This window comes from Cetorhinus maximus, chromosome 3, assembly GCF_964194155.1.
Source record: "Cetorhinus maximus chromosome 3, sCetMax3.hap1.1, whole genome shotgun sequence".
NCBI lineage: Eukaryota > Metazoa > Chordata > Chondrichthyes > Lamniformes > Cetorhinidae > Cetorhinus > Cetorhinus maximus.
Genome location: NC_135881.1, coordinates 173458611 through 173483545, shown reverse-complemented (window position 1 = coordinate 173483545; position 24935 = coordinate 173458611). Strand labels below are relative to the sequence as shown.

Genomic DNA, 24935 nt, shown 5'->3' with positions numbered 1-24935 from the left:
GCTTCTGGTCAATGGTAACCCCCAGGATGTTGATAGTGGGGGATTCAGTGATGGTAATGCCATTAAACATCAAGGGGTGATGGATGGATTCTCTCTTGTTGGAGATGGTCATTGCCTGACGCTTGTGTGGTGTGAATGTTACATACACCTGAATCTATGCCAGTGTGAAATCAAACCTTGAACTAGGTCAGAATTCAAATTATTCATTGGAATTAGTGGGATTTGCCACATTGAACCATTCAATAAACAAAGAAAACAAAATCAATTAATTCTGGGAAATTGGTGACACAGAAATCCAGAGCTGCTTTTCCAATATTCCCATACTCTTTAGATCATTAGAATCACTTAATTCATGGTGAAATTATGAAATTGTAGACCTTTAAGCTTCTGACTTTGAAGGGTAATTTACTTTTTTGTTTGTAAACTAAAAATGATTTCTATGGAGGGGTTCTAGGAAGGCAATGGTTTAAACACAGTTGCACCACATATTTTAGACCAAATGAATAAATTTATCAAAGATTTTATGCCAGTAGAAAATTATTTTTAAAAATAAAACATTTTAAATGGCAATTGTTGGGTGAGTTTTTAGAGCAATATTAAAATAAAGGTTACATATTCTGCAGCTTCCTTAACATATAAATCTCTAATATAATTGTGTTTGAGACCCTTCTCAAACCCAAAAATATAGTTATTCCCTTTTCTCACAGATGACTCTCCCATAATTGGCACAACATGCCAGACAAAACCATGGATGTTTCAGGGCCTTTTTTATCAATTCTCTTGGGTTGACATATCAGAAGGCAAAGAGGAAAATGCTTAGTTGCCTTGCCTTCTACCCACATCCTCCACCCAAATCCACAGAAACTAGTTGTGACCTTCGGCATTCTGCTAAGACACTTCTTCATTTGTTCCACTGAAGGCAAACTCAAATTGTGTTTGACAAATTTATGAAGAGTTCTTTGCGGATGTAACCTGCAGGGTAGATAAAGTCAGAGATGAGGAGGAATTACTTTTCTCAAAGAGTCGTGAATCTGCGGAATTCATTACCTCAGAGTGCAGTGGATGCCGGGATGCTGAATAAATTTAAGGAGGAGATAAACAGGTTTTTAATTAGTAAAGGGTTGAAAGGTTATGGGGAGAGGGCGGGAAATTGGAGTTGAGGCCGAAATGAGATCAGCCATGATCGTATTGAATGGTGGGACAAGTTCGAGGGGCGGAATTGCCTACTCCTGCTCCTAGTTCCTATGTTCTTAAAAAGGGGAACCAGTAGATGCAGCATATTTGGTTTTCCAAAAGTTATTCGATAAGGTGCCATGTAAAAGGTTACTGTGTAAGATAAGAGTTTATGATGTTGGGGTAATATATTAGCATGGATAGAAGATTGTCTAACCAACAGGAAATAGAGGGTGCTGCAGCTCACCTAGCAGAACGAGGCTGCCTTGCTGTCATTACGAGTCCACTTGCCAATTAAGAGAGGTAGGACTTCTGCCCCTCAGGAAGTGTTACTTGATTTCTTCAAGTAAATTCACCAATAAGACAGACAGGACTGGTGAACAGTAACGTAGGTTATTTTATTTGATGACTAATACTGATATATACAAGTTACAGGAGAGCTCAGCAAACAGGTCTAACCTGGAGATTCAGCACACACAGAGCCTGTTGGTCATATGCTGTTTTGCATCCTGGTTCCACAATGATATGTGTACACTATTTGCATATCTTCTTAAAGATATATCGCGACATCGTCGAAGTGATGTCACATATTGCCTCAGAAAGCTGTCGGCCAATCAGAGGCAGCAGTGGCCATTGCTCGTGCTGCAGCGAGACCGAGAGGAGATGTGTTGCGCTGGATCCAGCCGAGCAGCTGAGTCAGGAGTATCCCTAGGAGCAAAGTTGGCAGGCCCCGGCAAGGGGGGATAGGATGAAAGGTGAGGAGGGAAGAGGGAAGCCTGGGTGGGGGTGAGGAGGGTCTCAGATGGGTTTAGGGGGCCCACTAAGGAGGAACTGCCCCCCGCCGGCAACCAGCCCACGCAAAGAAACCTGCTGGCTGGGCGCTTGGCGTGTGCCTCTCCCAGCACTGGTTAAGTCCCGGTGGTGGCAAGATGAGGCCCTTAAGTGGGAATTAATTGCCTACTTAAGGGCCTCAATTATTCCACTGGCAGGCAGGCCAACCAGACCATCCTGGCACTGGTGAAATTGCACTAAGGGCAGGTAGGTACTGGGCAGGCTGCCTACTGGCCCGGGTGTCATTCTGCCTTCAAACGCAGCCCAGAGAGTTGCAGTAAATAGGTCACTTTTAGATTGGTGAACTGTAACGAGTGGGATACCACAGGGATTAGTGCTGGGGCCTCAACTATTTACAATCTATATTAATGAGTTGGATAATGGTATAGAATGTATTGTTGCCAAATTTGCAAACGTTACAAAGATGGGTGAGAAAGCAAGTTGTAAGGAGGACTCACGGGCCTGAATTTTCATGCAGACGGCAGCAGTAGCATGAATTCGGGAGTTCCGCCCCTGAACCCGGTCCTCGCAATTTTCTTGGGAGGGGTGGAGGGGGGTTGAATTGGGGTGGGATCTAACTTGCACATCCATGGTTCAGAGAGGCAACTGCACATGTTAAAGTGAAGTTGCCTCAGTCAGATCTGATTTTAGCTAGTAGGATGTCTAAAACATATTTTGTGCGTTTTAGACCTTTAGAAGGCCTAAAGCTGCCGGAGTTATTTGGAGAGGTAGACTATCCTTTTGGAAATTATCTTGGGAGAGATCAAGTACTCTTGGGAGAAGTAAGATGACCTTTGGGATTTTTTAAATTGGACATGTGTGTAAAAATACATAAACTTATTGGAACTGTTAAGCTCATTGGAGCTGCCAAGAGAACTGTCAAGAGAGCTGTCAAGAGATTTGTCAAAGAATTAAATCTCCTGCCTTTTAAACATTTGAGAAAACGTCTTCAGTGTTAAAAAAACTCAGTGCTTGCAATTTCACTCTGTTGGTTGACATAAGCCTGAGTGTTATCTTTACAGAATTTGTGCTGCATGACTGATTTCACAACTTTTCATCATCACTGTGGGGTGTCTGTCAGTTCACAGTTTAATTGACGGCTCCAAGTGATTATAAACTCTTTAAAGTGGGACTACGTTGACAAATGTATTTTTTTATATAAGGGATTAAAAGAAGTTAAATGTAGTGAATGGATTATTATCAATGACGGTGTTTTTTTTGAAATAGTGAACTCATCAATAGATGCCTAACTTTATTCACCTAAGCATAGCTCCTGAAGTCTGCCCATGGTGGATGCTGGGTGAGTTGCCATAGTAGGTGCAAGGGCAAAAGGTATTGGGTTGGCATAAGCTGGCACTAAGTTGACATAGGGGCTATAAAGGGCCATGAGGGGGGTGTGTGGGGTGCATAGGTTGGCATGGATGACATGAAGGGCCATGGGGATGAATTGGCATGGATGGAGCATAGGGAATGTGTGTTGGGGGGGGGGGGGGGGGGGGGGGTGGGGTGGGGGGGGTGGGGGGGTTGAGCGGATGTGAGGGTGAGGGCTGTTGTTTTGTTTTATTTATCTTTCCATATCTTTGATAAAGCAGCGGAGCACCCCAGCTGGCCTATCGCCCAGCCTACCTCCACACCCGGCAGCCTCTGAACTCTTTCCGCCTGCCACACTCCCATTTTCACCCACCACCTCGGATTGAAAATCCAAACTTCTGGAGCACTTTTCCCTGGTCAAGTTTGTGGAGCTAGGTATTGTCCTGACTCTGCGCTCCTGACGCAGGTGCAAAAATTCAGGTCAAAGAATCTGCTAAGAAATATATAAGTTAAGTGAAAATTAGCAAAAAATTGGCAGATGGGGCATAATGTGCGAAAATGTGAGGTTATCCACTTTGATAAGAAGAATAGAAAAACAGAATATTACTTAAATGGAGAGAACTTTAGATTGCTGCGGTACAGAGGGATCTGAGTCTCCCCATACATGAATCACAAAAAGCTAGCATGCAAGTACAGCAAGTAATTAGAAAGGCAATGGAATGTCAACTTCTACTGCAAGGGAGACGGAATATAAAAGCAGGGAAATCTTCCTAAAACCGTACAAGGGAATTGGTGAGATCATACCAAGAACAGCGTATTGGGTCCCCTTATTTAAGAAGGGATATACTTGCATTGATGGCAGAATCTCAGAATTGTTAGTGTAGGAGGCCATCTGGCCCGCTGTATCTGCATTGTCACTCCAAATGAGCATTTCACCAAGTGCCATTTCCCACCTTCTCCCTGTAACCCTACACATTCTTCCTATTCAGATAACATTCCAATTACTTTTGAATACCTCAATTGAATCCGCCTCCTCCATACTTTCAGGCAGTGCATTCCAGACCCCAATCACTTGGTGCCTGAAAAAGTTTTTCTTCATGTCACTTTTGCTGTTTTTTGTTCAGGGAAAATTCACTGGGTTGATTCACAAGATGATGAGGTTGTCTTATGAAGGAATGTTGAGCAGGTTGGGCCTGTGCTCATTGCAGTTTAGAAAAATGAGAGGCGATCTTATTGAAACATATAATATTCTGAGGGGACTTGACAGGGTAGAAGCTGAGGCGTTATTTCCTAGAACCTAGAACTGAGGGGCAGAGCTTCAGAATAAGAGGTCTCCCATTTAAGATGCAGATGAGGAGGAATTTCTTCTCTCAGAAGCTTGTTAATCTTTAGAATTTTCTACCCCAGAGAGCAGTGGAGGCTGGGTCTTTGCATATATTCAAGGCAGAGTTTAACAGATTTTGATCCACAAGGGTTATGGGTGGCAGGCAGGAAAGTAATGCTGAGTGAGCTCAAGGCCTACTCTTGCTCTAGTTTCTTATGTTCAGACTGGTCTTTCAAACATACGTCTTACATCTGCACAGCTTTGCACTGTGGTGCATTTATCCATTCTGGTGGAGGTGGGGGGGTGGTTGGAGGCATTAAAACGATCCGAATAAATTAATTAACTCAGTACAACTATGTGGGGAATGCATTATTCCAAGATTTTTCAAAATGGCTAACAACAAATAGTCTAGAATTGTCCTGAAGTAAAGCCAGAAAATGCTGGAAAAACTCAGCAGGTCTGGCAGCATCTGTGGCGAGGGAAACAGAGTTAACGTTTCGAGTCCGTATGACTCTTTTTCAGAGCTCTGAAGAATCATACGGATTCGAAACATTAATTTTTCTCTCCACAGATGCTGTTAGACCTGCTGAGTTTTTCCAGCATTCTCTGGTTTTGTTTCAGATTTCCAGCATCCACAGTATTTTACTTTTATTATAGGCATGTGATGGATTTTATACTGTTTAAGAGGGAGTGAAGCAGGTGGAACAAAATAGAAGGTCTGGGATAGGTGGGAGCTCAGGAGAGATTGACAAAGATGTCATGGACATAAGACAAAGAAAGTGTTACTGGTAGTGTTAAAGACTAAAGAAGGTGCTGACAGTGGCATAAAGGTAAGATACCAGAATGCATTATTAGCAGAACAAGGGTCAGCGCTCTGTGAAACACAACATAGAACCAAGTGACAGATGGCCCTGTCGGGGGTGGGGTTGGGGAAAAAGGATTTTAAAAAATAAATAATTTATTCATTATTTATTTTTATCCTTTTCCCCCCACCCCCACTATTGCCATAGGTCAAACTCACTATAATGCAAATCCGCTAATTGAAATCTGTTCCTCACAGGTATGCTATTTTAAAATAATCTGTTGGCAAAATGTACAATCACTGGCTCAATATTTTGAAAGGTTTTATCAGTAACACAGCATTTCTATTGTACAATTAAAAAGAAAACTTAATTTTCCACAATTCCACACTCCCCTGAAAGGATTGGAAGGTAATCTATTGTGATTGCAGGGCTGCAAATTTATATTTCAATGGAATTTAGCAGCTGAAGACAGCCTATTATTTTATTGTCTAAGCAAATTTCTCAAAATCTGATATCCAGGCCTAAATTAGCCAAGTTTGAAAAGCTGGAACTGTCTTGAACCCATTCCAACCAACGGTATGAGAGCCAGAAGCAAAGTAAATGGCCAGCACAGATTCTGATATCAGGCTGCATATATCCTGAGAATATGTTCACTGCTGTTAGTTGGATATAGTGGCCAATATTTTCAGCCAGAATGAAGATGATTGGGTAATTCCTCCATCAATCACACCTGAATGCTGCACTGCTGTTAAGTGACTGACATTGATTTATGCACATAATTTATATGCAACTATCCTCCACTCACTGCAATTTGGATTGTGAAAGTTATTCAACTCATCTAGTTCATCCTGTTATCAAAAATAATGATAACCCTCATTACTGTACCCAATTATTTTCAGAATAATTTGAACAGGATGCACTACAGGAATTCACCAAAACCTCCCAAACTCAGGACCTGTACTACCAAGAAGGACAAGGAAAGTACATGGGAACATCACCACCTCCAAGTTTCCGTTCAAGTCACACCATTCAGACTTGAACAAACAACACAGTTTCTTCAGCATCACTGGGTCAAAATCCTCGACGTCCCTACCCAACAGCATAACTTCATCACATGCACTGTTCAAGAAAAGAAGCAGCTCACCACCAATTTTTAAGGGAATCCAGGAATGGGCAAAAGATACTGATCTTGTTGGCAATACTGAGATCTCAAGAATGAACAAAAAAAAGGGAAAATTTTACCTCTATTATCCTACCTAGAAAATGATTCTGGATATTAATCAATGTTTGTGTGAAGGTATTTCAGAGTAACAGTTCTTTGTTGATTGCAGCTCTGGAATTACTAAATATGGAAATGTTGAGTCTACTCTTTCAAACCTTGCCCACTAGTTCAATATAATTTGCTGAGTATCTATTTCTTTTTGTTTCTTCCTGTGTAATACCTTATACTTGTATATGTTGCTAGAGGTCTGGCTAGTTGCAAATGTCCTATTGCGGTCCTGAATCCAGATTATTTAACAGTAGAGCCAAGCACTAATCCCTGGCCCATTACACACAGCAAATAAATCCCTTAAATAATAACTGCTAATTCCTTTCCTTCAGCCAATTTCCTAACCCTTCAAAATCTATCTGACATCCACTGCCTAATTCCATGTGAAACTTTATCAAAGGCTTCTTCAAAAAAGCTAAGACGGTGGTGAGTCAGGCAGCATCTTCTAAAACATTGCCATTTAATATCTTATTTTCATATAGGAAATCCTTAAGCTGATTATTAATGATCAATTGCATTATTTTGGTAGTCACTTCTGTCAGACGAATGGGTCTATAGTTATCAGGCTTAATTTTTTAATGACCTTTTTTTGAAAATATACATCACATTGACTTGCTTCAAACTCAATGGGTTCTCCTCTGTATTCTTCGGTTCATTCATAGTGACCATCAATGCTATAAATTTCAACCCTAGACTTAACTTATCACTTTTAATTACTGAGTATACTGGGTTTAATTTTCATCTGGGACAGGTTTACCACCTGCCAACTGAAAACAATTTCCTAGGTTGGGGCTGGGGTGGGGGGAGGAATTGGTGGTCGCTGGATATGCAAACCAGGATCTACACAGAGGAAGCTACTTGCAGCTGGCCATGTAGCAACATCATAACATCTGTTACAGTGTGAGAGAACACGCAGGGGTAAGGGATAAGAGTGCATAAATAAACTTTTTCCAAATAAGCCAAGGCTCATACAGGGAAAAAGAGAGAGCATGAGTGAAAGGTCTTCTTGTTCGTCCCCAAAGTGAAGGTGGCCATGTTCTTCATCTGGGGTGTTTGGTAGGGTTCCCATGTATACTTAAGTGACTGCTAAGGCTGATTTGCACCCGTAAGTTTCTGCTGCAAATAGGACAGCATACCACAGGCAATTGGATTTTGGATGAGTTGCTGGCTCGGGATTTCCTCTCCTTGTGTTTTCTCTGCCTCTGATATGTCCTTGCTTTCGAAGGAGGTCACAACGCTTTTTGCTTGGTTGCGGCAGGCCAGGACCCAAAGTCGACATCTTAAGTGAAGCCTTCAGAGTGTCCTGGTAGCACCTCCTTTGACCGCCATGTCCCCAGACTCAAGCTCTCCATAGAAGATTCACTCTGGTAAGCGAAAGTCAGGCATTCTGGTTACGTGACCACCCCAGCTCAATTGTGACTGTCTCAATATGTTGTGGGTGCTTGGCATGCCAGCTCAGGTAAGCACCTCAGTGTCTGGTATTTTGTCCTGCCATCTGATCTTCAGAAACTTCTGAAGGCAATTCAAGTAAAAGTAGTTGAGCTTCTTGGCATTAAGATTGGTACTCCAAATCTTGCATACGTAGAGCAGAGTGGGCAAGGCTTTGCTCCACAGACTTTCAGTTTGTTAGGCAGACTTACTCCTCTTCATTTCAAGGCTGGTGTTTAAAGTCTGCTGAAGGTTGCACACTTGCTTTGGCAATTCTTGCATGTGGCTCATCATCAATGTAGGCAGCTTGAGAGAATGTATTGTCAACATGAATGCACTTATCCACTGCTGACAGATTCTGTCATGGACTGAAATCTTGAGCTTGAGATAGGATTTTCCTGGAACACGCTGGTACATTACTTCTGTTTTCTTTGTCCTGGTACACTACTTCCATTTTCGTCATGCTGATTGTAAAGCTGAAGTTGTTGCATGCATTGGAGAACAAGACCATGCTACATTGTACATCTAGCCCTGAACGGCAGCTAGTGCACAGTCATCGGCAAACAGGAAATTCCGAAGTATGTCCTTGGAGACCCTAGTCTCGCCCTGGTGTCTTCTCAGATTGAGCAACTTCCCATCCATGCAATATCTGATTTCGATGCCAGGATCACGATCATGGAAAGCATTGGATAGCATGGTAGAGAAAAGCATGCTAAAGAGGGTTGGCGCATAGGACTGTTCTTGGCATTTCTCCTGGAGCTGTCTCACAGTTAACACTATATCATTGGTTCTTGGACTTTTCCTGAAACTGCAACAACTCTCTGCCAGCAGATCCTGGTTGAGATGTTACACTTCGTGGTTCAGAAGGATTCTGGTGAAGATTTTACCAGTGATGGAGAGCAGCAAGATTTCTCTATAATAGTTGAAAGATTGATGAGTTCCTTTCTACTTGTACAGGTGGACACTGGAGGAATCTCTGTATTCTTGCAGAATGGTGCACATAGTCCCACATAGACTGAAAGAGTTCAGTGAGCTTCTTGACCAGGTGTTGACCACCAGCCTTGTAGACCTCAGCTGGGATAGCATCAGCTCCTGGAGCTCTGCCACTAGACAGGAGTTTGATTGCGTTTGTTGTTTCCAACAGTGTGGGAGGGTATCAAGAGAGTAGTTGATGGCAACCTGTGGCAGCCTGTCAATTGCTTCTTCACTGATGGATTAGACTAATTGAGGATGTGGTTAAAACGCTCTACCCATCTTTCTAGAATTGGACTTGTTCTCTGAGCAGTGCTGACCTGCTGGCACCGAGGATGGGTGATGAACCCTTAGGCAGGGGCCCATAGACAGATTTCAGAGCATCGAGGAATCTTTATGGTCGGCATATGACTGAAGTTAGTCTGCTTTCTGATACAGCCAAGTGTCTTGCATCTCTCCAAGCTTGCATTGGACAGTCCTGCGGATGTTTCAGTAGGCATCATGCTTGGATAGTGATGGCTTATCGCTGAGGTAAACCTTGTACACGTGCTGTTTCTACTCCAGTAGTTTCATTATTTTCATCAAACCAATCTCAATGCTTTTGAGAGGTTGGGCAAGTGCCTTGGAGCACGCTATGGTCGGGGATTTCCGTGCCCGCCGGCGTTAGGCATGTTCGGTGGCATGGGCAGACAATATAGCACGATCAATTTCACGATGGTGTGAAACCAGTTTGCAATCGTTTGCTCAGCCCGCCAATGGCAGGCCATGTTTCCCGCCACTGGACGTCGGGAGCCTCGTTGCATATCATTATTAGGCCTGACACCCCACCTACCCCCCTACCCCCCCCCCCACCACCACCCCCCACCCCACCACACTCCCTTCAGGTCAGCTCTATGGTTGAGGTGACTTTGGAGGGAATGGGGGGGGACTAGAGCTGCCGTGTGGTTCAATGTAGTGCACAAGCATTAAGGATGGGGGGTAGGGTGGGCAAGGGAAGTGGCCACATGCATTAGGGACACCTTGTATAAAGTGACCATTCCTCTGCAACTGAGGCAGTTCAGGCGCAGCCATTGATATGATTGGAGTTGGGCTTCTAGCTTATCTGCCCACTCATGCAATGCGGAGGCATCAAACTACGATCAAGTGATCCAGAGCTTTTCACCCTTCGAGCACAGACTGTAAAGTAATGAGCGTTACAGTGGACTACAGAACAGCTGGACAACTATGCATGTTGTACAATCTCCTTGCTAAAGCTCAGCATGGAGCAGTCACTGGTGGAGGTGCTCACAGCCCCTTGCAATGTTTGGGCCAGTCTCCCCAATGGTTCAAGCTAACTGATTTGCCTTACAGCGCAGGTTAGGAGAATGCCTGCACCTGAGCTGAGAGCACAGCATGCAGTGCAATGGGCGAAGCTGCTGCCAATCGGTCGGGTGGAGGTGCATGGGGATTCGGGCAGCAATGCAACGCTCTAATCTCTGGCCATCCATGTGGCGGCCAGCACTCTCCATGATGTGTTAAGGGGCCTTCACACTTAATCAGGACAGGTTCTTAGTACACCCATGCTAACCCACAAGTCTCTCTCTTTCATCCTGCGGGAGTACAATATCAGGATCATGGACAAAAACAGAAATACCTGGAAAAACTCAGCAGGTCTGGCAGCATCGGCAGAGAAGAGCAAAGTTGACGTTTCGAGTCCTCATGACCCTTCAACAGAACTAAGTTCAAACCTTAGTTCTGTTGAAGGGTCATGGGGACTCGAAACGTCAACTTTGCTCTTCTCCGCCGGTGCTGCCAGACCTGCTGAGTTTTTCCAGGTATTTCTGTTTTTGTGGAGCAGACCATCGGGACGCTGAAAATGAGGTTCCAGTGCCTGGGCTGGTCTGGTAGAGCCCTGCAATATAGTCCACAGAGGGTGTCCAGCATCGTCGTCGCCTGCTGCGCCCTTTACAACCTGGTGCTGCAACAGGGAGAGGAGTCGCTGAGGAGAAGTTGGAGGAGCTGGAAGTCTCCTTGGATGAGGACGCCGCCGACAGGGATGAGGGCGAGGAGGTCCTCGAAGGCAGCGATAACAGGGACGAGGCCCTTGCATTGGCCAGACGAGGCAGGCGTGCTTGGGAGGCCCTCATAGCTGCTAGATTTGTGGAGAGTGATGACGACATGCAGTGAGGAGACCCCATTGATCCTCACATTGCATCTATGAACGTTTGACTCAGGTCTGGCTTATGGCAGCACGCATACCCTCTGTGATAATGCTCCTGTCGTGGAGATGCAGTGGAGACCCTAACAGTCACTTATTACAGGAGGATGATGACGACATGCAGTGAGGACACTCCATAGATCTTCACTTAGCCTGTGAGAATGTCTGACTCCTGTCTTTCCCTCTGTGTCCAGGGTCATATCAAAGAGACCCAGCCATGAAACTTTAGAAGTACCTTTTCCTTTGTCCGCCTTCAGCACCTGGCCCCTTCAGGAGCACAGCGTCACTGGTCACAAGTGCTAAAGAGATGGGGGCCAGCCACACCTTGAAAGGGCTGAGAGCACATGGAGAGAATGACACAACTCTGTGACTCCTGTCACGAAATTCTGGCAGCAATGACAAGCACCGTCGAGGTGCAGGTATCAGTATTATGTCCAGAGAGTGTGAGGTGGGCCCATCACTTTGGTCTGAAGGCTGCACAAAGCACAGGGAAGACCCTGGACTGAGATACCTACCTTCATCTTGTGCAGAAAAGTTGCACATCTGAGTCACACAAACAGTGCTCATCAGAACAAGGAGCCATAGGCAGGGAGACATTTTTGGGAGTTTACTGGCAATAGTGAACAGTATGTAGAAGTGATTAACACCCATGCCCAGGCTGTGCAACTTCACCTTCTTAACTTTCCTAACCCTTCTTCAGGGCTTGATCAGAGGCCCTGGGTTGCAGACTCTGTCCGCTGGTTCCCAGATGTGCCTGCGGAAGCAAGGGGAGATAATTAGTGCATGGCAGTGGACTGTGAAACAGGACACATCACTCACAGCATGGTTGTCTGATGGATGCTGCACTGCTGGACCCTTGGTAGAGCACAGCCAGCCTCACCGTCAGCACAGGACCGTTCCAGATCATTGTTGGTCAGCGGGATGGCCTCTGTTTTCGAAGTCCGTGGGGACCTTGATTTCAGGCATTCCTCCACCAGTCTGCGACCTCAGCCTTTTGTTGTGGGCCAGCTTGTCTTGCATGAAGACAGATGGAGAGAGCGTAAGCAAGATGCCTGCCAGGCCAGATGATAAGTATGCCTGGCGTGCGTGGGTGGCGAGTGGTCCCTTGGATGGGATGAGGACAATGAATTTATGTATGACAGAGAGTGAATGGTGATGTCCCTTGAACTGGCAGTGAGTGAGATCCCTGTTAATGTGTGATGGGTGTGTGACTGTGTGAGTTGAGAGTGTAAGAAGAGTGGCTTACCCTGGTGGTACGGAGCAGATCATTTATCCTCTTGTGGCAATGGGTGGCTGTCCTCTTTTGAAGAGTGTTTGCGTTGACCACAGCTGCCACCGCCTCCCAAGCCTGGTTGGTCACACCGCTGCCTATCCTGCAGTAGGAGTGGAGGGCGGGTCTTCATGGCATCCAAAAGTGATGCATCGCTAAACCTGGGGGCTGCACTCTTTTTGCCTTTCATGGACATCTTCCCTGCAGCAGTTGTGGGCTGGAAGCACTGAGATGTGTGCGCATTGCTAGATTTTAAGCATGGCGCCCGGCATGCTGAAGCTGCAAGGTGAATGAGAGCCCGCCCGCCACGGAAACGGCATGTTTCCCCAGAAAGCATAAGTAATGTGGCGGGTTTGGGACAATATGGCTTGAAATCCCACTATCGCGGCTGGCAGGTACCACCCGCTACCGCACTTAGTGCAAATCTGGGACTATTCCGCCCTATATCCCTGAAGGTATCCCAATTGTCCTTAATGCACTGAGTGTCCATTGTTTTTGTACACAGGTGACTCATGGGTTTGTCTGAGAGAGATTCCTTCATGATTGTCTGTTTGAGCCTCGAGACATTGAGACGCTGGATCTTCATGCTCTTGTAGTATTGAAGGGGATAGATCTTGATGTTTAGCTTTGAAATTACAAGATGGTGGTGAGTCTAGCAGTTAGTACTGTACATGTCGTTACACACACATCCTGCCTGTCCCTCTTCCTGGTGATGACATAGTCTAATAGATGCCAATACATAGAATAAAGGTGCATTCAAGATGTTTTCTTGCAGTTAGGGGGGCAGAAGGCTGTGTTGGAGATTCCTGGCTTCCTCAGCACACATCTTCAATAAGAGGAGACCATTGCTGTTACAACTGCAAATTCTGTTTTTCTGATGACCCCAGGTGAGGACAAATGTTGGGCCTCCTACCCTCTACGATTTAGAGATTTCTCTATCGTGGCACACAAAGACTGATTCCAGCAGATTGGATGGATGAGACTAATCTAAGGTCCAACGATCTTGAAGGTCGAGGCCCTTTCCCTTAAAAAGTACCTTTAGCAGGCTTTCTGTTGCTGAACCACTGTCCACTGTCACTCCTTTTCTCAGTCTCTGGTGTCAGCGACAGTAGAGGCAGGTTTGCCTGCCCACACACCCTCTATCATTTAAATGTTGGGCAAAGGTTGGGAAGCTAAAATCCTGGAGCTGGAGAGAAATTAACTGCAATGTTGATAGAAACAGGTATGAACTGGCAGGTTCCCTCACATTATTTCCTTTCATTTTCTGCTGCTTTACTATGCAAATTATGCAGCAAACCTCTGCCCCAAGTATCCATTCTGCTTTGAGGCTGTCTCGAATCTCCATGCAGGTGATAGCAAAGTTTTTAAGTTTAACCACAGCGCTTCCGGAAATGGATGGCATATTTTTAGTGTGTTGGCTAGTAAATAAATTTAAGAAGTAATCAGTTAATTATGTTTTAACAATTTAACTTTTTTAACTTAATTAGTTTGGTCCCACATGCATCCATTAGGGATTTCAATTTTTCTTTGAAGCCTTTCCTGCCCTTACAATGTGGGGAGAGTTTCTTCCTGTGTCATTATATCTCATCTTAGAATACTATTATTCTGCTTTTACAAAATAGTTCCATTCAAAACATTACAGTTATCATTGTTGCCTTTTGTATAAAATGCATTCTAATCATTCTAGTATATCGGAAGCTACTTCCTTTACCTCTTTTACCCAACTTATTAAGATACTCTCATCATCTTTCCTCTCTAGTCTGTCTACCCGAACACTCTACATTATTATGCATTGCATCATCTTCATCATTGGCGTTAATGATGTTTTAGAAATTCCCAGTACCCCAATAAATGCAAGTTGACTCCATGATCTTGTCTTCAGCAAGAAAACCATGCTGAAGGGAGTGTCACTCAGATATAGAATTTCAAATTGTAATCCCGATTTCCAGACACTGAATCCCTGTTAATGCTACTCCCTCTTGAAAGAGCAGGATGCGGAATCGCCTCTTAAATATAGAGCTTAATAATTTGAGCCCATTTTTAAAAACATTCCTCCTCTAATGAGCCTATTATTATGATCTTTTTGGTCTATGTTGTTTATCTCTTCCTGTCATGTTTGAATTTAAATCCTCCCCCACTATGCTATTTACCATGTCTGTATTGGTACTAATCTTTTTAAATGAAGCGCCATCCCATCTGTATTGCTTGTCCCTGTCACAGAATTTTTCCTAATTCCCGAGGAATCTGAAGACCTCCCGTTTACATGCCTGGACATGTCTCATCTGTTTTTTTTCCAACTTAGCCATCAAGAGAGTGATATAAGATTTTGTATATTTACATCATGTGGAATAGCAGCAGTTGGTTCCTCTTTCAAAGGTTACAATTATCTATTGAGATTTGCTTTCACATTTAATAAAATAATCTGAACCTAGGAATGCTCATGCCTGGTAATATTCTCTAACTGAGATTTATTCTTTATTGTGAGACCTGACATTGAGGAACAATGGAGCTAACTGCTGTTAGCGACATTGAACATATACCTCCTATATTCAAATAGAAATCCTTTTAAGTTCTATTTTTGATTCTTTTCTGTGGATTTTTGATCATTATATCACTTTAAGATTGTCAATAGAGAGTAAGCCAAGAAATACAATCCTGCCTTGCTCAGTGTTACACAGAAACATCTCATGATACTGCAACACATGTGATATTGATGCAGTGGCATATTTTCTTACAGTGAAGTTCAAGAAACAGACAAGCTGCAGACAGGAAGAAGGGTTTTGTTTCAGTTTAAGTAATGGAAAGTTATTTTACAGCTCATATAACTGTTGACCATCAGTCAAGGCAGCACAATTTGATACTAATCACTTAAAACTTACAAATGTGTATCATGCCTGGAATTTGGTATCAATTGGGTTTTGTTTTGCCATATACTGTAAGCTGTTAACAAATGTCTGTTCAGATAAAATAGGAGGCAAACTTGTATTTTCACATAAAATTATTTTTACAATAACTGGAATGAAGAGAACAGAATACTCGCACACCAAAGTTCCAAATAGAAAAAGAAATGCAGTTGCAAAAGAACATGAACTTTAGAAAGTCCTAATGTGCATGGATGTCTTCCTTAATTTCTCTCCACTGTATAGTGGGAAGGACCCTTCGAGGGATGAGGAGGAGGCTCCTCCTGTTTTCCTGACCGTACCTTTTGGGGTGCTGACAAAGTACGATAAGTATGTTTTGGCTTTGTACCGATTCCTGGTGTCCTATTCAGTTACATTGAAAGCACGGAGCTGAAACTGCCGGATATTGATCTTGCTTGTGGTAGCGCTTTGCTCCACAACACTGGCATGGTCGCTGTACTGGTCAGTTAGGATATTGCTTCCCGTGGCCTAGTGTGTCCCTCTTACTATGCGGCTTTGCTGGCTGGACAGTGGGGTTTATTTTTGTACCACAGTTTCCTTTCCTCCCCTAATATGGATCCATACTGCAAACGGATTTCTTTAGTTTGGAGAATTTCTGAGAGTGCATCATCAGCCAGTCCTACAACTATTCTGCCTTTGATTAACTCAGATTTCAAGACACTGTAATCATAGCCTTCAGCAATACTGTACAGCTCATTAATGAAGGATCAACCGGTTCTCCTGGCTGCTGGACACGTTTATTAAATTAAGCCCTTTCAAGGATTTTTTTACCTCGGAAGTTAAAATAAGCATTATATTTTAAAGCTTCATCAAATTTTGCAGATGTTTCGTTGATTCCTTGTCAAGTTATTATATTGTCGACTATTGGGCCTACTGAATAAAGCAGTGTGTTAACTTGTTCAGCTCCTATCTTCTTACCTAAACCTGAAGCAATCATGTAACTAAGGAATCTCTTCCTCCAAGGTCCCCAATTTTGTGAATTGATCTGGACCTTGGATAAGTCCAAACTGATCTGGAAGAATGATTTCTGATCCATGGTTAAAATTTTTAACTTATGGTTCAGCCTTAAAAGGTTTCTGAAATCCAAGATGGTGCCGCCATATGCTTCTTCACAAAAAGTTTTCCTGCACCTGCTGGTTTTGGTGGGCTCATGCAGTAATGGTGTCTGCGATCTCAGTGTTTAAATTTTTTCAACAATGACTGCCTGGATTGAATGTAGAGTCTTCCCCACTTTAATGCAATTTTTTTTGGTGTTGGAAGCGTTGAATCCTAGCTTTTGCTGGTTTTTTTTAAGCTGCCTATTCAATCGCGATTAATTTTTAATTAATTTACATTTTTCTTGCTCGGAGCAAGCTCAGCTACTACAAGTTCAGGTGCTGTCTCAGGAATTGGGTTTCTCAGGCTGCGATTTAAACGGCAATTTCTGACCATTGCAGTACTTAACTTTTTTCAGGACTTGTGTTGTCCAGGAATTTTAAATTTTTAGCTCTGGCCAATACTATACTGACCCCAAGGTGCGAGTCTCTTATATCACTGCGGTACTGAGCTCAGTGTCACATTAATCCTTTATGTACCAGACCCTTACATGACAAAAAACAATCTAATAGAGACATGATCCATTTTGATGTTCTTCACACATGCTAACACCTTTAACTAAGATTATTTTATGGTACCCTTCAGAAAGGCAAAAATTAATTCTAAAAGCAGCTGTGTGTCTGACTTTCCCAGTACCCAAGTGACAGTCACCATTCTCACCTTCCATTATTTACCAGTTATAAATTTCTAATACAAGCCTTCACTTTTACAACAAATTATAATCGATCATTAATTTTGAAATGCCACATTCCAAGATCGAATGATGCAGATAGTTAATAGACCATAACTTCAAAATTGGGGTTACTGGTTTAGTTTCCGTCAATAGCATGTAGTCTGATCCCTCCTACAGGTGCAGTGTCTCAAAGCTGCAAGCTTGGGACCAAGTCTGTGCTGGATTTCGGATCTTGCCGGTTTTCAAGTCAGGCAGTTCAGGTCGGGTCGAGGGTCATTCAGACCATCCGAAGCACGACAAAAAAGAGGGGCGCAAAGTCAATAACTAGTCAGCGTGCAACAGTGCCAATGCAGCACCTATAAAAAGCTATTTCACTCATTCAATAATAAATAGAATTCATACATGGCTGTTTAAAGAAGTCCAGTTTTTGGGTTGCTGGATTTGAGAGACTGTACCTGTATCATTTTTAAAAGATGCCGATATGAAATTAGCTTGGTGGGAAGAGTCTGCAAAATTAAACTGCTCACAATTTGGGAATAAATTGGGTGCCAGATTCAGACAGGCAAACAGTGGGTTGCAAAAGAATGCAGAATGGTAAATGTAACAATGTCTCAGTAAGATCTGCTCTTTGGAGGTTAATGTGATTTTTAAAAAACTATTATTTTTATGCAGAACTCACAATGCAATGGTGCAAACTTGGCGTAAATATTGTAACAGAGTTTGCAAATGTCAGTCAGTTTCAGCTGCACTGTCCCAATGACACCCATACAAGGTGGTGGGCTGGAAGGAAGGTATATTGTAACAGGTTCAACTGGTGGACAAGATGCAATCAGAGACCACATTTCAAGCACTTCTCTGCACATGCACTTATATATACTCTAAATTGAGTATGGGTGGTGGGAAAATGTCTAAAAGGAACATAGAGTGCTGAGTAAGGCACTGTTTTTCAAGTGGCCAGATTAGTATTAGTGTGATAAGGGAATAAAGAACATTGTAGGAAAAGGTGAGGTCACAGATCCGCACCATAGCCAAACTGAACTGGAAGTAATGGGTACAGCATAGAATAAGAATGCCAATTCCTTGAACTATGCTGAGTTAGATGATCTAAGTTGGGCACTTATGGGAGTGCTAAAATTAGTCTTAATGTCTGAAGCAGTGAGAGGCAGGAGAAATGAGAGTTATGAAGGAAAATAAATACCAGGACTCCCACCAAACCCTACTATGTCTTCCCCTTTAAGTAATTCCTTATAGCCTACCTCTTTGACTAAACTTTTAGCTACCTGCTCTAATGTCCCTGTGTGGCACAGTGTCAAATTTAGTTTAATAATGCTCCTGTGATGTGTCTTACATTGTTAAGCAACATTAAAGACACCGTTGTCTTGCAAGTTGTAGTAGTAGGAGGCGATAAAGAATAGGCCTTACTAGATTTGGTGATCAGTTAGAAACCAGAATTAGTTAACAATCTGATAGTAAGGGAACATCTTGCGATTAGTGACCATATAATTGAATTTGATATTAAGCTTGAGAGGGAGAAAGGAGAGTCACAAAGCATGTTTTTAAATTTAAGTAATGCACACTTTGAAGGCATGAGAAATAAACTGTGCTGAACTGTTAATAGTTAAATCCACAGAAATAGTGGAAATATTCAAAGAAGAATTTGGTATAATATTAAACTAGTACATACTCTATTAAATCATAACCTTCACTTTTATAGTTAAGCAACCATAGTCAAAATGAAACAGACAGTATAAAGTTACAGAAGTTGCAAACGCAAGGAAAAATGGAAAGCCAATGGACAAAGGGATGCAAAAAAATGGAAGCCATACCAATGCTAACAGCAAAAGATTTTATAAATATATTTAGAGAAAGTAGCAAGAGGGAATATGGACCAATAATAGATTGATGCAGGTGAGACCAGAATGGATAATAAGGAAATGGCAGACCTGCTAAGTGAATACTTTGTATCCATATTCACAGCAGAGAGAAAAAGGTGTCAGGGGAAGAGTGTCCTGCAGTCAACATCGTGGTGAAGCAGTCTGGGAAGAGTGTCCTACAGTCAGCATCGTGGTGAAGCAGTCTGGGAAGAGTGTCCTGCAGTTAGCATCGCAGTGAAGCAGTCTGGGAAAGGTGTCCTGTAGTCAGTTCTTGTTGAAAATAACAAGAGTGACATCACAAGACAGTGCGAGAGAGCAGCAGAGAGATCAGAACCAGCGCGAGTGTGGGGAAGCTTAAAAAATGACATCAGCACAAAGGTGAGAGCTGATTGGTGAGTAGTGGATAAGTGTTCTTCTCCAGTTTAAAATAGATTAAGCTAAGGGAAGGTAAGAGTTCTAGTTTTTATTTAAAGTACATAAACAATTTAATGTTTTGTTTTACTGTATTTAACTTAAAGTAAGGTTTTTTTTTCAACTAGAGGCATGGCAGAGCAGCTCAGTCCCATGTTATGTACTGCCTGCAATATGTGGGAAGTCCTAGAAGCTCCTTGTGCTCTGACCGACCACGTGTGCAGGAAGTGCCACCAGCTGCAACTACTTAAGCTCTGAGTTTTGGAGCTTGACCGGCAGCTGGAGGCACTGAGGTGCATCCGCAAGGCTGAGAGTTTCATGGATAGCACGTTTTTAGAAGTGGTCACCCCACAGCTTATGGAAGTGCTGACAGAGAGAGAATGGGTGACTATCAGTCAGAAGAAAGATGTCAGGCAGGTAGTCAGGAAATCCCCAGGGTGCATCTCATTCGAGAATCGTTTTTCTGTGTTGGAAAATGGTGAGAGTGAAGGTTGCTCCGGGGAGTGCAGCCACACTCTTGGCACTGTGAGTGGCTCAGCTGCACAGAGTGGGGAGAAAACAGAGGGGAAGAGCGATAGTGGTAAGAGACTCGATAGTAAGGAGAACTGACAGGCGTTTCTGCGGCCGTAGACGTGACTGCAGGATGGTATGTTGCCTCCCTGGTGCAAGGGTCAAGGATGTCACTGAATGGCTGCAGGGTATTCTAAAGGAGGAGGGCAAACAGACAGAGATTGTGATACATGTTGGTGCCAATGACACAGGCAGAAAGAGGGTTGAGGTCTTGCTAGCAGAATTTAGGGAGCTAGGAAGCAGATTAAAAAACAGGGCCTCAAAAGTAGTAATCTCTGGGTTACTTCCAGTGCCACGCACTAGTGAGTATAGAAATAGGATATTAGTCCAGATGAATGCGTGGCTGGAGAGATGGTGCAGGAGGGAGGGCTTTAGATTTCTGGGACATTGGGACTGTTTCTGGGGGGCGGTGGGACCTGTACAAGGCGGACAGGTTACACCTGAACCGGAATGGGACCAACATCCTTGCGGAGAGGTTTGCTAGTGCTGTTGGGGAGGGTTTAAACTAACTTGGCAGGGGAATGGGATCCTGAGAGGAGTTTCAGCAGGGGGAGATGCACAGCCAAAATTAGAAGAGAAAGCAAGTGAGTCTGTAAGGCATAGAAATTTTAGGCCAGTTAAGGCACAAGGGAGTTTGGAAAGGTTGGATGGTATTTATTTTAATGCAAGGAGTCTGACGAATAAGGCAGATGAGTTGAGGGCACAAATTAACACATGGAAGTATGATGTCATTGCTGTCACAGAGACATGGTTGAGAGAGGAGGAGGATTGGCAACTCAATATTCCAGGATACAGGGTCTTCAGGTGAGACAGGGAAGGAGTTAAAAGAGGAGGGGGTATCACGATATTGATCAAGAAATCAATTACAGCAGTAATGACATCTTAGAAGGCTCCTCAAATGAAGCCATATGCGTAGAACTGAAAAACAAAAAAGGAGCAATCTCATTGCTGGGAGTGTTCTATAGGTTCCCAAACAATCAGAGAGAAATAGAAGAGCATATATGCAGGCAAATTTCAGAGAAGTGTAAAAGTAATAGGGTAGTAATAGTGGGAAAATTCAACTTCCCTAACATTAACTGGGTTAGTCATGGTGTGATAGGTTTAGAGGGAGCAGAATTCTTAAAATGCATTCAGAACTTTTTAAGCCAGTACATAGAAGGTCCTACAAGAGAGGGGGCGGTCCTGGACTTAGTTTTAGGGAATGAAGCCAGGCAAGTGGTAAAGGTATCAGTGGGGGAACATTTTGCAAATAGTGACCATAACTCCGTTAGATTCAAGGTTGTAATAGAAAAGGACAAGGATGAGTCAAAAATCAGAGTTCTAAATTGGGGGAAGGCCAATTTTAATAAGATCAGATACGATTTGGCCAGAGTGGACTGGGAGCAGCTACTTTTAAGTAAATCTGCGTCAGAGCAGTGGGACTCATTCAAGAAGGAAATAGGGAAAGTACAGGGTCAACATATTCCAGTAAAGATAAAGGGTGGGACCAACAAATTCAGGGAACCCTGGATGTCGAGGGATGTACAGGATTGTATAAAGAGAAAAAGGGAGGCTTATGGCAGATACCGAGTGTTCAAAACAGTGGAAGCCCTAGAGGAATATAGAATGTGTAGGAGGAAACTTAAAAAGGAAATTAGGAGAGCAAAAAGGGAGCATGAAAAAACATTGGCAGGTAAAATAAAGGAAAATCCAAAGTTATTTTCAAGTACATTAAGAGTAAGAGGATAACTAGGGAAAGAGTAGGGCCCATTAAGGACCATAGTGGTAATTCGTGTGTGGAGCCGGAAGACATAGATAGGGTTCTAAATGAATACTTTGTGTTGGTGTTCACAAGTGAGAGGGATGACGTGGGTATGGAAATCAGGCAGAAGGACTGTGATATAATTAAAGAAATTAGCATAGAAAGGGAGGGGTTTCTAAGTGGTCTGGCAGGTTTAAAAGTAGATAAGTGTCCAGGCCCAGATGAAATGTATCCCAGGCTGTTGAGTGAGGCAAGGGAGGAGATAGTAGGGGTGCTGGCAATAATTTTCAATACCTCTCTGGCCACAGGAGGTGCCAGAGGACTGGAGGACAGCCAATGTGGTACTGTTATTCAAGAAGAGAAGAAGGGATAAGCCAGGGAACTACAGGCTAGTCAGTCTAACCTCAGTGGTGGGGAAACTATTGGAAGCAGTTTTGAGGGACAGAATTAATCTACCCTTGGAGACGCAGGGATTAATCAAGGACAGTTAGCATGGTTTTGTTAAGGGGAAGTCATGTCTGACCAATTTGTTTGAATTGTTCGAAGAGGTGACCAGGTGTGTAGATGAGGGTAATGCATTTGATGTAGCCTACTTGGACTTCAGCAAGGCTTTTGATAAGGTCCCACATGGGAGACTGATAACGAAGATGAGAGCCCATGGGATCCAAGGCAATTTGGCAAATTGGATCCAGAATTGGCTGTGGCAGGAAGCAGAGAGTGATGGTCGAGGAGTATTTTTTTGACTGGATGCCTGTGTCCAGTGGGGTTCCACAGCGATTGGTGTTGGGTCCCTTGATGTTCGTGGTATATATAAACGATTTAGACTTGAATATAGGAGGGTTGATCAGTAAGTTTGCGGGTGACCCGAAAATTGGTGGGGTGGTAAATAGTGAGGAGGATAGCCTTAGATTACAGAAGGATATAGATGGGCTGGTCAGATGGGCTGATCAGTAGCAAATGGAATTTAATCCGGGTAAGTGTGAGGTGATGCACTGGGGCAGGACAAACAAGGCACGGGAATACATGATGAATGGTAGGACCCTGGGAAGTGCTGAGGATCAGAGGGACCTTGGTGTGCATGTCCACCGGTCCCTTAAGGTAGCGGGACAGGTAGGTAAGGTGGTTAAGAAGGCATATGGGATACTTGCCTTTATTAGCCGAGGCATAGAATATAACAGCAAGGAGTTTATGTTAGAACTGTATAAAACGCTGGTTAGGCCACAGCTAGAGTACTGCGTGCAGTTCTGGAATCCGCATTAGAGGAAGGATGTGATTGCACTAGAGAGTGCAGAGGAGATTTACCAAGATGCTGCCTGGGCTGGAGAGTTTTAGTTATGAGCAAAGATTGGATAGACTGGGGTTATTTTCCTTGGAGCAGGGAAAATTGAGGGGGGGCATGGTTGAGGTGTATAAAATTATGGGAGGCATAGATAGGGTAGACAGGAAGGAACTTTCCCCCTTGGTGGAGGGATCAATAACCAGGGGGCATAGATTTAAGGTCAGGGGCAGGAGGTTTAGAGGGGATGTGAGGAAGAATTTTTTCACCCAGAGGGTGGTGGGAATCTGGAACTCACTGCCTGAAAGGGTGGTAGAGGCAGAAACCCTCATAACATTTAAGAAGTATTTGGATGTGCACTTGTGATGCCAAGGCATACAAGGCCATGGGCCTAGTGCTGGAAAATAGGAATTAGAATAGTTAGGTACTTGTTTGACTGGTGCAGACTCGATGGGCCAAAGGGCCTTTTTGTGTGCTGTTGACCTCTATGACTCTAAAACACTAGCACAGGAAGGGAACAAACATATGTAAAAGAAAGGAATTCATTGGACTAAACATTTGTTTGTATAATGCTGCTTCAAAGCAGTGCAATGCAGACTACATCGATTCCCTGAGAGCAGATAGCACCACTGGCCACTATTTGCATGGGTTTCTCCATTAATATCAAGAGGCAGGCTGTGCAGGTTGCAGCCTGAGGCGTTGCCTGACCCAGTGGATTCTACATTATCTACGTAGCACTGCTCTGAAATTTCATTACATGAATAAACCTTTAGCCCACTGGATTTAAGTTATAAAAAAATGGTAACGCAGGAAGTAGTGGGGCTTAGGATAGTCAAATTGCCAGAACTCGGTGATTTCCTCCTCGGAAATAGATGAGGAAACAACAGATGAATAGTCTTTCAAAATTCTTCAAATTTGGAAATTGCACCTTTGGATTTGAAAATTGCCTATGTCACTCCACTATTTAAGAAGGGAGGGGAGCGGTGACCAAAGATCTATGGACCTGTCAGTTTCACATAAGTTGTGGGGGAGTTACTAAAATCTATCAGGAACAGAGTGACTGAACACTTAGAAAAGTATGAGCTGATCAAAGTGAATCAACATGGATCAAAGTGAATCAGCATGAAAGGTAAGTCATGACTGACTATTTTGGTTGAATTATTTTAAAGATGTCACTAGTCTGATGGATAGAGGAGTTTCTATGGATATTGCCTATTGGACATTTGATAAAGATTTTTAGCAAAAAAAAATGCAGGGAGTTGAAGGTAGTCTTGTGGCATGGCCTTGGATAGAGACAGGCAATGGAATAAAGGCATTGTATCCTGATGTGACAACTGGTGTTCTCCAGGGATTTATATTTAAGCCTCTGCTTTTCATCATAGATATAAATGACTTGGATGAAGAAATAGAAAGCTGTGTATCCATTTTTGCATGATTCACTTTCTTGGTCATTATACGTTCTTAAAGTCAAGCAGCTAAAAACCCTGCTTCTTTGTATTACTCATTCTCTTGACCTTCTTGCCGAAAATGCAGTGCCTCTTTGTCTTCCTGCTTTGCTGGTTTTTACGTTCCGTATCTGAAATCCGTGCTTTAGGATTTATCTGCGGTCTGATCCAACACCACCTCCCCAACCAACAAACCCCTCTAGAGAAATGAGAGCCAGGAGCCGCAGAGACTTTTTTTAAAAAGCAAAAAAGACAGAAACGTAACAATATTCTACCTGTTCAAAGACAATACGAAACAGATTCCAGTATTGATTTCACACCCAAGTTAGCTGATGCATGAGCTCCACACA

General features: G+C 43.3%; 1 protein-coding gene across 5 annotated transcripts in view; it reads right to left on the bottom strand.

The window, feature by feature from the left end:
• The window catches only part of cdkal1 (CDK5 regulatory subunit associated protein 1-like 1), a 947238-nt gene that overhangs the window by 174677 nt on the left and 747626 nt on the right, over nt 1-24935 (bottom strand). The window lies entirely within an intron of this gene.